Source organism: Salmo salar, chromosome 05, assembly GCF_965601325.2.
Source record: "Salmo salar chromosome 05, fSalSal1, whole genome shotgun sequence".
NCBI lineage: Eukaryota > Metazoa > Chordata > Actinopteri > Salmoniformes > Salmonidae > Salmo > Salmo salar.
In genome coordinates, this window is record NC_138295.1 from 28,725,410 (window position 1) to 28,741,720 (window position 16,311).

The window sequence follows — 16,311 nt, forward strand, 5'->3', positions numbered from 1 at the left end:
TAAAAATAGGTGTCGAAAGGGACAGACCAAGGCGCAACGGGTATAGTGCTCATCTTCTTACTTTTATTTAGAGAGAACACTCAAAACAAAATAAACAGATGAAACAGTTCCATAAGGCACACAGGCTAAACAGAAAATAACCACCCACAAAAACACAGGAAAAACAGGCTGCCTAAGTATGGCTTCCAATCAGAGACAACGAAAGACACATGCCTCTGATTGGAAGCCATACCTGGTCACACATAGAAAAAGAAACATAGAAATAGAAAACTAGAACCAAAATCCCCTAGAACCAAAAAAACCCCAAAAAACCACACAAAACAAACACCCCCTGCCACGCCCTGACCATACTACAATTACAAATGACCCCTTTACTGGTCAGGACGTGACAATATCTATGAGTCTGGGAGAGAATGTATAGCCCTAGACGATTCTGATGGTTAATTGATTGTGGACTGACCATCCATGATATCAAAATTATAGTTTTGACCATGTTGAGGCTATACAATGTTTGTTTATATTTACATTGTTTACAAACATTTGAGTAAAACAATCTTATATTTTGGGTTCTGATGGGGTACGACAGATGAACTAAGCTCATAAGGCATTCATAAGCAATATTCTTCAAGAATCAATGGGTACATATCATTAATTTATAAATACCAAAATGGACGTAACAACTGCTGATTGCCCGTTTAAAGGTTCCACAAAATGATACAGACAGACAGTGGATGAAATGGAATGATTGAAGTGAAAGTGAAAACATGCTGTTATCGTAAGAAAAGTTCATTTCACATACTGTTTAGTGTGTTTGGACATTTGCTGACAACTAACAAGGCATTGTCAGATGGCATGATATCTGGAGCAGGGCTTTTAGGGGCTAGACACCACTTCTCAATACAGATGGTCAGCTGGATGACCTCGAGAGACAGGAGACCTAAACACAGACTGATCGATTCCACACACACACACACACACACACACACACACACACACACACACACACACACACCACACACACACACACACACACACACACACACCACACACACACAGTCTCTGTATTTATAATCCCCCCTCTCCAACCGCCCTCTACACACACCATCAGTGCTGGCGATGCTGGAGCACGGGCGCTCGTAAATTCCGCGCCTTGATTTTGTTAACCTTTACCGTGACCCGTCACTTCTAGGCTTTTATAGCACCCACTCAGTCACAGATGAGGTCCTGGCTGCCGCCGCCAAGCCTGACTGGATGCACTCACACACAAATACACACACACAGCTCATCGCTCAAGGTTCGCTAGATACCCAACAGCCCTGGTTGGCCCCATGGTGCCAAGGCTCACTAGCTACCCAACACCCTTGGTTGGTCCCATGTTGCCAAGGCTCACTAGCTACCCAACACCCTTGGTTGGTCCCATGTTGCCAGCGTACCATAGAAATGTTGCTTTTCCCTTAAGTACGGTACATGTAGAGAATAAGCAGAGTCAGCTTGATGAAGGTCCATTAGACAAAGGTCCCATACACCAACATTTTCCATGTGAATATATGAATTGTCTGTCTACCGATAATGAATAGTCCATAACTCCTTCACTAAATAACTAAATACACACATCCTACAGACTAGAGCACCTTTGACTAAATCATCCAACAGAATAGAGCACCTTTGACTAAATCATCCAACAGACTAGAGCACCTTTGACTAAATCATCCAACAGAGTAGAGCACCTTTGACTAAATCATCCAACAGAGTAGAGCACCTTTGACTAAATCATCCAACAGACTAGAGCACCTTTGACTAAATCATCCAACAGAGTAGAGCACCTTTGACTAAATCATCCAACAGAATAGAGCACCTTTGACTAAATGTCACGTCCTGACCATAGAGAGCTCGTACTTTTCTATGGTAGAGTAGGTCAGGGCGTGACTGGGGTTTTTTGTCTAGTTTATTTATTTCTATGTTGTGTTCTAGGTTCTTTTTTCTATGTTGGGGTTTTTGTCTAGTTGACATTTTTTATGTTGTGTTCTAGGTTCTTTTTTCTAGGTTGGGGTTTTCGTATGATTCCCAATTAGAGGCAGCTGGTCATCGTTGTCTCTAATTGGGGATCATATTTAAGTTGTTGTTTTTCCCACTAGTGTTTGTGGGAGATTATTTTGAGTTTATGCATGTAGCACCTCTTCGTCACGGTTTGTTGTTTTTGTTTATAGTTTATTGTCTGTCTTGCAAAGTTTCACATAGAAATAAAGATGTGGAACGATACGCACGCTGCGCCTTGGTCTCTTTCATACGACAATCGTGACACTAAATCATCCAACGGAATAGAGCACCTTTGACTAAATCATCCGAAAGAATAGAGCACCTTTGACTAGATCATCCTACTTTTGACTAAATCATCCAACAGAATAGAGCACCTTTGACTAAATCATCCTACAGAATAGAGCACCTTTGATTAAATCATCCAACAGAATAGAGCACCTTTGACTAGATCATCCTACTTTTGACTAAATCATCCTACAGAAGAGAGAACCTTTGAACATGTTTTTAAAGCATTCCATTTTCCCAGAAAATGATGCAACTTGGTATACATTCAAACATTCACTAATTGGGCATTTCAGAAGAAATACACATCTACTGAATAGAATTAAAGTAAAAACATAAATATTGTGATTGTGAAGACAAGGCGCGATTTGTTACTGAAGGTATGTAACACACCTACAAACCCCAACCTATCACTCCAGTGGTAAAACTAACATCCCTCCCCATCTCCACAGCATGGAGTCCATTATCTACTACCCAGACAGATACACACCAGGAACCCCTGTGTAAATGACCATCAACTATACCTGTTATGATTGGCTGGGCTCCCAAGGCACAGTGGTGATTAATGCCCCTTTCCTGCCTGCATTGTGAGATAAACACTTCCCTCTAAAAGAGGAGAAAAAGAGGAGAGGTGAATAAGAGCATATATTTTATGTTGGGTGTACGAGGACAGTGCAACATCTGCATTATCTACGCCCCCATTTAAAAAAACATCTGGGTCTGTCGTGACATTCCCTCAGAGATTCATTGGTGCGGTGAATTCCTGTTGTTAGTTTAAGAATAAAGAATTTGGACCACTTTGTCTTGCTCCCCAGTCACTCCTGTTAAAGCTAACAGCTAGCAGCTCACGTCCACATGTTTCCCTGAGCTAACAATGACACTTTGAGACAGAGACTTGACTTGTTTAGATGCAACAAGAAACACAAACTAAATGTGACACTAAAATGAAAAAGCTCAGAAAGGTTTGTACTAACAATAATTTTAAAATGAACCATTCACACGTAAATCTGTCTAATATTGGAGCCTATCAGTGGGAGCTTCTTTTTATCAATAAAGTCTCAAAAGTATGCAATTAAATCAGTTATGCTATGAAATTACATTAAGAGAGACATTTAACTAATAATGCTATTGCCCATATACACAGAGAAGATAGTCTCCCTCTCAAACTCAAAAGAAAAAGCACATACAGTTGAAGTTGGAAGTTTACATACACTTAGGTTGGAGTCATTAAAACTCGTTTTTCAACAACTCCACAAATTACTTGTTAACAAACTATAGTTTTGGCAAGTCGGTTAGGACACCTACTTGTGCATGACACAAACAATTTTTCCAACAATTGTTTACAGACAGATTATTTTACTTATAATTCATTGTATGACAATTCCAGTGAGTCAGAAGTTTACATACACTAAGTTGACTGGGCCTTTAAACAGCTTGGAAAATTCCAGAAAATGATGTCATGGCTTTAGAAGCTTCTGATAGGCTAATTGACATCATTTGAGTCAATTGGAGGTGTATCTCTGGATGTATTTCAAGGCCTACCTTCAAACTCAGTGCCTCTTTGCTTGACATCATGGGAAAATCCAAAGAAATCAGCCAAGACCACAGAAAAAAAATTGTAGACATCCACAAGTATAGTTCATTCTTGGGAGCAATTTCCAAACGCCTGAAGGTACCACGTGCATCTGTACAAACAATAGTACGCAAGAATAAACACCATGGGGCCATGCAGCCATCATACCGCTCAGGAAGGAGACGCGTTCTGTCTCCTAGAGATGAACGTACTTTGGTGCGAAAGTGCAAATCAATCCCAGAACAACAGCAAAGGACCCTGTGAAGATACTGGAGGAAACAGGTACAAAAGTATCTATATCCACAGTAAAATGAGTCCTATATCAACATAACCTGAAAGGCCACTTAGCAAGTAAGAAGCCACTGCTCCAAAACCACCATAAAAAGCCAGACTACGGTTTGCAACTGCACATGGGGACAAAGATTATACTTTTTGGAGAAATGTCCTCTGGTCTGATGAAACAAAAATAGAACTGTTTGGCCATAATGACCATCGTTATGTTTGGAGGAAAAAGGGGGAGGCTTGCAAGCCGAAGAACATCATCCCAATCTTGAAGCACGGAGGTGGCAGCATCATGTTGTGGGGGTGCTTTGCTGCAGGAGGGACTGGTGCACTTCACAAAATAGATGGCATCATGAGGTAGGAAAATTATGTGGATATATTGAAGCAACATCTCAAGACATCAGTCAGGAAGTTAAAACTCAGTCGCAAATGGCTCTTCCAAATGGACAATGACCCTAAGCATACTTCCAAAGTTGTGGCAAAATGGCTTAAGGAGAACAAAGTCAAGTTATTGGAGTGGCCATCACAAAGACTTGACCTCAATCCTATAGAAAATGTGTAGGCAAAACTGAAAAATCATGTGTGAGCAAGGAGGCCTACAAACCTGACTCAGTTACACCAGCTCTGTCAGGAGGAATGGGCCAAAATTCACCCAACTTATTGTGGGAAGCTTGTGGAAGGCTATCCGAAACATTTGACCCAAGTTAAACAATTTAAAGGCAATGCTACCAAATACTAATTGAGTGTATGTAAACTTCTGACCCACTGGGAATGTGATGAAAGAAATAAAAGCTGAAATTAAATAATTCTTTCTACTATTATTCTGACATTTCACATTCTTAAAATAAAGTGGTGATCCTAACTGACCTAAGATAGGTAATTGTTACTAGGATTAAATGTCAGGAATTGTGAAAAACTGAGTTTAAATGTATTTGGCTAAGGTGTATGTAAACTTCCGACTGTACATGAACACACACACAAACACACTCAAGAACACACACACACACACACACACACACACACACACACACACACACACACACACACACACACACACACAGATAAAATGTCTTGTCTGCTGTGTTTCTGGGCTGTCTAGTAAGTGAAGTGGAGAGTAGGGGCCCCAGATTTGGGAGACAACTTGGAAATAGGACACTTCATCACCATGGTTTGTGATGGCCTCAGCTATCTCCCCGCTAATAGTCCCAGCCTGCATCTCAAATAGCACCCTATTCCACATGTAGTGCCCTACTTTCACCCAGGACCTATTGCGTTCTGGTCAAAAGTAATGCACTATGTAGGTAATAGTGTGCCATTTGCCATGCAGCCCCAGTTTGTCTGGAAGATGTTATGCTTTGTGATACTCTGAGTCTGGCTGAAATACACACACACACACACACACACACACACACACACACACACACACACACACACACATATATATATATATATATATATATATATATATATATATATTCTGGAGCTGTTGGAACCTCAAAGGGTATCCTATTGGATACCCTTTGTAACTTAGGTATGTTGTTTTCCCTTGTTTAATGTCATAATGCAATCATCTCATGCATTATTAAAGAAAAGATAATGGCTGGATGTTGTCAATGAAATAGTAGTTATTATTGAAGAAATATAGCACATTTCAATAATATGCAATCATATTTGGCTATGTAGACTGTTTACCTTAAATCAGCCTATATTAGACTTCAAAAGATAAATTGGTTTATCATTTGTTTCATCAAAAGTGTAGACGTGTTGAAATGTTGTATGCCAATAGTCCCTCTTCATACACATGAAACACTTGTCGACATTTCCTTTTCACTTCAACAACACTGCGTCTCCAATTCCCTCTATTTATACTGAACCAAAATATAGATGCATCACGCAACAATTTCAAAGATTTTGTTGAGTTACAGTTCATAAACTCAGCAAAAAAATAAACGTCCTCTCACTGTCAACTGCGTTTATTTTCAGCAAACTTAACACGTGCAAATATTTGTATGAACATAAGATTCAACAACGGAGACATAATCTGAACAAGTTCCACAGACATGTGACTAACAGAAATGGAATATGTGTCCCTGAACAAAGGGGGGGGGGGGGGGGGGGTGTTCAAAATCAAAAGTAACAGTCAGTATCTGGTGTGGCCACTAGCTGCATTAAGTACTGCAGTGCTTCTCCTCCTCATGGACTGCACCAGATTTGCCCGTTCTTGCTGTGAGATGTTACCCCACTCTTTCACCAAGGCACCTGCAAGTTCCCGGACATTTCTGGGGGGAATGGCCCAAGCCCTCACCCTCCGATCCAACAGGTCCCAGATGTGCTCAATGGGATTGAGATCCAGGCTCTTCGCTAGCCATGGCAGAACACTGACATTCCTGTCTTGCAGGAAATCATGCACAGAATGAGCAGTATGGCTGGTGGCATTGTCATGCTGGAGGGTCATGTCAGGATGAGCCTGCAGGAAGGGTACCACATGAGGGAGAAGCATGTCTTCCCTGTAATGTACAGCGGTGAGATTGCCTGCAATGACAACAAGCTCAGTCCGATGATGCTGTGACACACCGCCCCAGACCATGACAGACCCTCCACCTCCAAATCGATCCCGCTCCAGAGTGCAGGCTTCGGTGTAACGCTCATTCCTTCGACAATAAACACGAATCCGACCATCACCCCTGGTGAAACAAAACCACGACTCGTCAGTGAAGAGCACTTTTTGCCAGTCCTGTCTGGTCCAGCGACGGTGGGTTTGTGTCCATAGGTGACGTTGTTGCCTGTGATGTCTGGTGAGGACCTGCCTTACAACAGGCCTACAAGCCCTCAATCCAGCCTCTCTCAGCCTATTGCGGACAGTCTGAGCACTGATGGAGGGATTGTGCGTTCCTGGTGCAACTCGGGCAGTTGTTGTTGCCATTCTGTACCTGTCCCGCAGGTGTGATGTTCGGATGTACCGATCCTGTGCAGGTGTTGTTACACGTGGTCTGTCGCTGGGAGGACGATCAGCTGTCCATCCCGTCTCCCTGTAGCGCTGTCTTAGGCGTCTCATAGTACGGACACTGCAATTTATTGCCCTGGCCACATCTGCAGTCCCCATGCCTCCTTGCAGCATGCCTAAGGCACGTTCACACAGATGATCAGGGACCCTGCGCATCTTTCTTTTGGAGTTTTTCAGAGTCAGTATAAAGGCCTCTTTATAGTGTCCTAAGTTTTCATAACTGTGACCTTAATTGCCTACCCTCTATAAGCTGTTAGTGTCTTAACGACCGTTCCACAGGTGCATGTTCATTACTTGTTTATAGTTCATTGAACAAGCATGGGATACAGTGTTTAAACCCTTTACAATGAAGATCTGTGAAGTTATTTGGATTTTTACGAATTCTCTTTGAAAGACATGGTCCTGAAAAAGGGACGTTTCTTTTCTTGCTGAGTTTATATGGAAATCAGTCAATTTAAATAAATTCAATAGGGCCTAATCTATGGATTTAAAATGACTGGGCAGGAGTGCAGCCAGGGGTGGGCCTGGAATGGCATAGGCCCACCCACTTGGGAGCCAGGCTGACCCACTGGGGAGCCAGGTCCAGCCAATCAGAATTAGTGTTTCCCCACAAAATGACTTTATTACAGACAGAAATACTCCTTCGTACCCACCCTTCCCCCCTCTTACAATCCCACAGGTGAAGAAGCTGGATGTGGAGGTCCTGGGCTGGTGTGGTTACATGTGGTTTGTCAATGTGAGGCCGGTTGGACGTACTGACAAATTCTCTAAAATAACTTATGGTAGAGAAATTAACATTAAATTATCTGGCAACAGCTCTGGTGGACATTCCTGCAGTCAGCAGGCCAATTGCACGATTCCTCAAAACTTGAGACATCTGTGGCATTGTGTTGTGTGACAAAACTGCATATTTCAGAGTGTCCTTTTATTGTTCCCAGCACAAGGTGCACCTGTAATGATCATGCTGTTTAATCAGCTTCTTGATATGCCAAACCTTTCAGGTGGATGGATTATCTTGGCAAAGGAGAAGTTGTCACTAACAGGGTTGTAAACAAATTTGTGCACAAATACGCTTCTTGTGCGTATGGGATCTTTTATGGGATCTTTTGGGATCTTTTATCTTAGCTCATGAAACATGGGACCAACACTTTACATGTTGTGTTTATATTTTAGTTAACTGTATTTTTCAAAGCTACTTCAACACAGTGGGGTGTCTACAGTCAATGCCTTGACTCTCTGCCCACTGTGGCAATGCTGACGCCGGATCGAATTCAAGCATCAGGTTCGTTTCAAAAAGGAACTGGGAAGAGGCCCAGAAGCTATATGCTCCACCCTGAGGAGACCACCATCCATTACCCTACCGCCTATGTAGCGTCGCTGATGAACCCAGCTCCACCACCCCACCACTCCAGACCCATTCAGACAGCATATTTGCTGGATGACAGTGCGCTCTGTGTACCATCCATTACAGTGAGGGCAGATGCATTGTCATCGGGAACCTCTCACACTGGCATAAATCCATGGTCAACAGTCGGTCTGGGTCAAGTGATTTATACAGTAGGGTAGGCACACTACTTTACCACAAAGAAATGCATGCACGCACGCACACATCCACCTCATCCCCCAAGCAAACCTGTTACTGTACTCAAGAGGCGTAATGGGAGTCTTGTTTAAAGTATGGAGGAATCTGGTCAAAGTCATCACAGAGGTCATGTTTGAGGAACTGCAGAGCACGGAGGAGTGTGTGTATTCATTTTTTTCCTCTCCTTCGCTTCGATCAGCGGGGGAGGCTGCCGGTGATGTAGTGTAGTAGATTCACACACAGACACACACACACACCGTCACACACACACACACGCAGCCATATGTTTGGGAGCCCAGCGCCGTGTGGACTGCAGAAAGATGAAGTGCTAAGTGAGTTGACTGTACTTGACCGTAAGCAGCAGATGAAAATAGAGGAGATGTTGTGTCCCGGTAGGCTCACTTGTGACATATATTTAGAGCACTCGGTAATACTAACGCAATACAATATTCCAGAGAGGGCCATTTCAGGAAGAGTCAATTGCTTTGGCTTCCTAAGGCCCCAGCCAATGTGAGTGAGATCTGCCCACTATCCATAATGTAACAGCCATTGTTGTTGAAATTGAACGAGCAGCATAGTCAATAAAGGGGAGTTCACCCATGTCATAATTTAGCAATGAATCCTGTCAATTGAAATAGACGGCGTTCAACAGAATCCCTGTGGTCTCAACATGGACATAGCCTGCCTCTGAAATACTTCAGTAGGCCCATCTCCATCATTCATAAAAGACAAGTAAGATGGTGAGACAAACACACTGAAACGGTAAGCCCGTCAAGGTGTCTTGTCATAACCGTGGACAGAATGATCCACCTGACACGGGCGGATCTCCGCTGTTCGAAAAATAAGACTGACAGCAGCTCGTCTTAGCTGGAGTGCTCGTCACAGCCCCCCATCGTACATTGCCATCACAAGACTTCAACAATATTGACTTCTGCAGGCGAGATCAGTGCATGGAGCTTTTATTTTGTCAAGGGATCATGCGCTTTCATGTTCTTACCTAAATATAACTTTTTCTCTGGCGTGGCTTTGGTTGCAGGTGGTATTTCATTTATGAGCGTAGCCGAGACCCAGAATGCTTCAGTTTGACGGCTGGGGCTTTGGGAGGATTATCTGACAAATTTTTATTTTATAACAGCTGGTAGTGAGAAGCCACCAGAGGTCTACTCCCGACGACCTCTCCTCTCATTGTGTGTCCCTTTCATTTTTCATTTGTTTAAATAGCCAGCACATCACTACACCATATCTATCATCTGTGTTTGTTCTTTGTCATCGACATTTCGGATGCCATTTATAGATTATTTGGGAGACCCTCGAAATAGAATGGAAAAACGAATGTACAGTGCAATATTGTAGGTTCTATCACATCCGAATACAGCCCAAAATTAAACGCCCTTCCTCATATCTCCTAAAGCGTAATGATGTTCTTATTCCTTCCTTCGTTGATGATCCGATGCCAAGCAACTATGCAGCACCTTTTAGGACATTGGAAAATTTGATTTACTATAGGCAGCTGATTGACAACCTGCTAATGCTAGCTTCGATGCCTCGATCTCAAACAGAACACCAGGTCTCACAGGCCGCTGTCCACCTCCATTGGCAGCTTATGGCAGAATCCCAGCGCTGACACGAATGTCCCCCCAACTCCCTATAAATTAAGACTCCTGTCCGTGCCCTGAGGCCCTCGGCCTTCTCACTCTCCAAGGTGTAGTATGGGGAATCTGGAGTATAACTGGAGTATACCACTGGAAATAGGGTGAATCCTGAGGACTGGAGTATACCACTGGAAATAGGTAGTAGGGGGAATCCTGGAGACTGGAGTATACCACTGGAAATAGGTAGTAGGGGGAATCCTGGAGAGTAGAGTATACCACTGGAAATAAAACCAACCCATAGAAAGGTCAGAGGCTTGTCAAACAGCTATTGGATTTTTGTTAGATGGTTTGCAGGCGAACGGAGCACCACGCACCGGGCCCCTTCTTCAAGCAAGCCTTGTTGACAAAGTTTAAATAATTGAAAGCCTATTGGCTCTAAATGAATATGAGGTTTAGAAAATAATAAACCCAGTAAACCCAAATCCAGCACTGGATGAAATCTCTTAGCCGAGGAATGGAGTGCGGATCGAGCACTTAATCCATAAGAATTGTGCAAAAAAAACCAGCATATCAAACTGAAGTGAAAACTTCAATGCAATAATAACTACAAGGAAATAATAACTGTACAAGCTCCTCATTAAAAGGGGTACCATGAAGGCTTTAATTGACCTCTCTTGATCTGCTTTTCTTTTGGGAGCTATCCATATGTTTTGAAATATATGTATTTAATGGATATCAAACAGTGCTACACTCAAAGAGGGCTTGTGAAAGTGAGGGGAAACTACTGTACATGTCCTCTGCAACCAACCTTGACTACAGTATCTACCCCTGGTACTTGGGTGGTGTGAGTTTGTGTCGTTTACCCTTGAGTTCACACATCTGATTGATATTCATATCCCTGTCACGGTCAGATGAGTCCAATTGGCAGTTTACGTTGATGGATGTCTCCGGTCTCAACAAGTCCAGCCAGGCAGCCAGGCAGCCAGGCAGCCAGGCATCCAAGCATCCAGGCATCCAGGGAGAGTCTGGGATCTTTGGATCATTGCTCTGCTTTGGCTCCTGACACATGCGTTGTCTCCCCAGACCCTGTGTCCTCCTTCCTGCTGACAACGCCACGTTCCCCAGAGGGGGCGGCCTCTGAGTAATGAGACGACGCGGGCCTTGTGCTCAAAGTCCCGTCTCTTTAATGTGACATAAATCTCCCTCGCAATGTGTGATCGATCTATTTATTACCCTATTTATGTAAAGCCGCCAAAAGGCACCTGACAGGTGGTTTTCTTCAGGCTGAAATATCAATGGCCATCACTCAATTTTTATTGCTTTGCTCAAGTCTTCCGGATCCTGTGGCATTTGTTTTGTGGGGTGCTGGGCATGAAATATGAGATATGGAATAATATTACAGCAATCTGCAGATATATGCAATGAGAGCCAGTGTCAACGGTTAATGTTTGCTTGTATTTTTCTTTCCATTCAAGTCTCTTCAATATTCCCCAATATCGCTTTAGGAACCCAGTATGGGTTTCACAGATCCATTGAAAGATGAGTTTGAGTGTAAGCCAAATCAAAGTTACATGATATTATTGTGTCAAATCTATATAGAATTTACTTTAGAATTTGGACATATCAAAATAAATGTTATGGTCTCCTTTGTCCACATGTATTCTTCATATCTGCCTACATTCTTCCCTTTCATTCAACTTCCTGTGTTCCACAGTACTTAAAACAGTATACTTAGAACAAAATATGGTGTTGTTCATTCTTAATACATTACAGAATTAATCAGTTAAATCTTTGGCAAAACGATACATTACTGTACGTACCTCTGGAAGTATTCTGAGTGGTGACTTTGTGCCCTAATCCTACCACTGTCAACAGGAATAATTTCCCTGTCACCTTTATAAGAACAAGTGTGCTCCCCTCAACATTCCCAACATGATACGGCACATGGAGTGTGACACCTAAACGCGTCTGCATACTAGGTTCAGTTTGTTCCTAGCAGAACTTGGCTAGGCTAAGGCAACATCTGTGCCTCACATACTCCCTTAAAAGACATTCACTTGGAAAATGAGAATAGTACTGTTTGTCCTTCTTGAGACACCATGGCCAGTATACACTTCCTAAGAGTGGTCAGAATTAATCTAAGATAACTCAAGAAATCTGTCATAAATGTTGACGTTTTTGCCGAGGAGATCTTAATCGAACAAATGTACATCTGACTAAGGTGTTTGGTGCAATATTTCTCAAGTTTCTCAAGGGTTTTTCTTTATTTTTACTATTTTCTACATTGTAAAGCAAAAGTGAAGACATCAAAACAATGAAATAACACATATGGAATCAATCAGTTAGTAACCAAAAAAAGTGTTAAACAAATCAAAATACATATTAGATTTGAGCTTTTTTTTAAAGTAGCCACCCTTTGCCTTGATGACAGCGTTGCACACTCTTGGCATTCTTTCAACCAGCTTCACCTGGAATGCTTTTCCAACATTCTTGAAGGAGTTCCCACATATGCTGAGCACTTGTTGTCTCCTTTTCCTTCACTCAGCGGTTCAACTCATCCCAAACCATCTCAATTGGGTTAAGGTCGGGTGATTGTGGAGGCCTGGTCATCTGATTCAGCACTCCATCACTCTACTTCTTGGTCAAATAGCCCATACACAGCCTGGAGGTGTGTTGGATCATTGTCCTGTTGAAAAATAAACGATAGACCCACTAAGCGCAAACCAGATGGGATTGCATTCTGCTGCAGAATCCTGTGGTAGCCATGCTGGTTACGTGTGCCTTGAATTCTAACTAAATCACTGACAGTGTCACCAGCAAAGCACCCCCACACCATCACACCTCCTCCTCCATGCTTCACGGTGGGAACCACACATGCGGAGATCATCCCTTCACCTACTCTGCATCTCACAAAGACACGGCCGTTGGAACAAAAAATCTCAAAGTTGGACTCATCAGACCAAAGGACAGATTTCCACCGTTCTAATGTCCATTACTCGTGTTTCTTGGTTTCTCGGTTTCTTGGGCTCCCGAGTGGCGCATCGGTCTAAGGCACTATATCTCAGTGCTAGAGGCATCACTACAGACCCTGGTTCGATTCCAGGCTGTATCACAACCCTCCGTGATTGGGAGTCCTATAGGGCATCGCACAATTGGCCCGGCATCGTCCGGGTTAGGTTTCGGCCGGGGTAGGCCTTCATTGTAAATAATAATTTGTTCTTAACTGACTTGCCTAGTTGAATAAAGGTTAAAAAAGCAAGTCTCTTCTTATTATTGGTGTCCTTTAGTAGTGATTTCTTTTCAGCAATTCGACCATGAAGGCTTGATTCACACAGTCTCCTCTGAACAGTTGATGTTGAGATGTGTCTGTTACTTGAACTCTGCGAAACATTTCTTTGGCCTGCAATCTGAGGTGCAGTTAACTCTAATGAACTTATCCTCTGCAGCAGAAGTAACTCTGGGTCTTCCTTTCTTTTGGCGGTCCATGAGAGCCAGTTTCATCATAGCGCTTGATGGTTTTTGCGGCTGCACTTGAAGAAACTTTCAAAGTTCTTGAAATATTCCGTATTGACTGACCTTTATGTCTTCAAGTAATGATGGACTGTCGTTTCTCTTTGCTTATTTGAGCTCTTCTTGCCATAATATGGACTTGGTCTTTTACCAAATAGGGCTATCTTCCGTCCCAATACAACTGATTAGATCAAACGCATTAAGAGGGAAAGAAATTCCACCAATAAATGAACAAGGCACACCTGTTAATGGAAATGCATTCCAGGTGACTACCTCATGAAGCTGATTGAGAGAATGCCAAGAGTGTGCAACGTTGTCATCAAGGCAAAGGGTGGCTACTTTGAATAATCTCAAATATAAATATATCTGGATTTGTTTAACACTTTTTTGGTTATTTCATAGTTTTGATGTCTTCACTATTATTCTACAATGTAGAAAATAGTCAAAATAAAGAAAAACCCTTGAATGAGTAGCAGTGTCCAAACTTTTGACTGGTACTATATGCAGGAACTGTTCCGAACTGTTTCAGATGTGAGGCATGAGGACATTTTCAGTGGGGCGTAAAATTCCCCCCAGTGCATCAATGTCAGGACTTTTCTGTATTGGGTGTCAGTGGGTGGTGTTACATCACATTCACCCCACCCAATCGTGTAGTAGTAGTAGTAGTATCAGTAGTAATAGTAGTAGTAGTAGTAATAGTAGTAGTAGTAGTTCAGAGGTCATGGATGTTAAATGCTTGTGGGTGTCCATATGTTCTTGTGTCTCTGATAGCACCCCATACCACCCTCCCATCCTGTCGTGTGCAATAGGGGTGTGTATGAGCACTCAGGCTTTTGCTATCGGGCAGATGCCAGGGCTTTCTAAGAGGGCTTCTCAGGCCAATCCTTGGTACAAGCTCTGGTGTTAACCCACTGGAGGACCCTTATCAGTGACATGTCGTGTTCACGTTTCCCTGCGGTTCCACCACCCCTCTCGCCCATCTCCACACTCTTCGGAGCTCCGCCCCTGTGGGCCAATGTTATCTTGGGGTTTGAAGTGGCAAACATATTTGCCCAAAGCTTCCCACAGTCCTGGAGAACGAGAGAGATGGAAGGAGAGAGGGAGAGCATTCCTAGGGGAGAGATGGAAGGAGAGAGAGCTGCCCTCCAAGAACAGACAGGAGTCACAGAAGCCAGACCTGGACCTCTAAACCAAACCTTCCTGTGTCACCTCAAGCTCCCGACACACACCCCACCCCAGAGCCCCACTTGTTCTCAAAAGACATGCCTGCACCCCTATAACACATCAGTGCCATAAGTCACTTAGCACCCTCTACAGATAGTCATACAAGGTGTTCTGAAAGGGCTGAATTATGCCAATGCAAATTAAGATGAACAACTACTGAATTAAGAAGGAGACTGCAGTACCCTGAGGATAAAGAAGCTCATTCATAACATGCCATGTAGAGAACACTATCTGTAGTAACTAATGTTGACACTTATTAATGACTGCGTGATGACTATATTTCACAGGGAAGCTGATGTATTGAACTGATGTTGTCCACTCAGCCTTATACTCTGACATACATTGTCGAGAACTAATCAAGGAAACTGCCCCCAATTGCTTCCTTGCGATCTAGTAATCAACCAACCCCTTCACTCCAAAATAAATGCTTTTGTCTCAACTTCAACAGTTAAAGGGACTGTGTGTTGGACTCTGTGGTCTTTTATCCTGCAATCCCTCCCCCTACCCACCCAACACCCTACCTAACCTAACTACTTGGAAGAGTGAAAAAGAAGGGGAATAAATACAAACCCAGGAGAGTAGTTTTATTGTTTGTGTCATGGCACAGCCACTCAGAAGTTTCTCAAAAGTTTTTTAGAGTTGGGGGGTTGGCTTAGTTCTAGTTCCTCTGCTTTTGGCTGTGGTCAGGCCTTTTATGTTCTTCCTGTGGACTTTGGGTCACTGTCAGTGAATCTCGGAGGATGAGAGGGAAATTTAAATGGAGCTAGCTAGATCTCAGAGGCTGGTTAGACTATTGACTGCTGGTTTCTCAGTTGGGATGTACTGTGCTTTGTTGGAATTTTATGCCTACTGTCGAGGCATACCTCCATCTTAATCGATGCATCTGGATGATGAGTGAGTCATTTCATGCATTTTTTCTTTCTTTGGCTTGATATCAATGTAAAATTGAAATTATGTGAAATATTGTGAACATAGAAAATATTATGTGTGCAATATCTCAGATGTTGGGGTAATTCATTATATTAAATTGTCAGTAAATATGTTTTTATTGGGTAGGTAAATCACATTAAAGTGCAATGTTGTCATTTTCCCCCATTAGTAATACTTAAGCACCTAAAATCACTCAAGGAGTACCTGCGCTAGCTGTTCCAGCAGCAGTAGGCAGGTGTATGGACACCCAACTCTGCTTTACCCTGCCACCTCTGGCTCTCCTTGGGGATTAGGA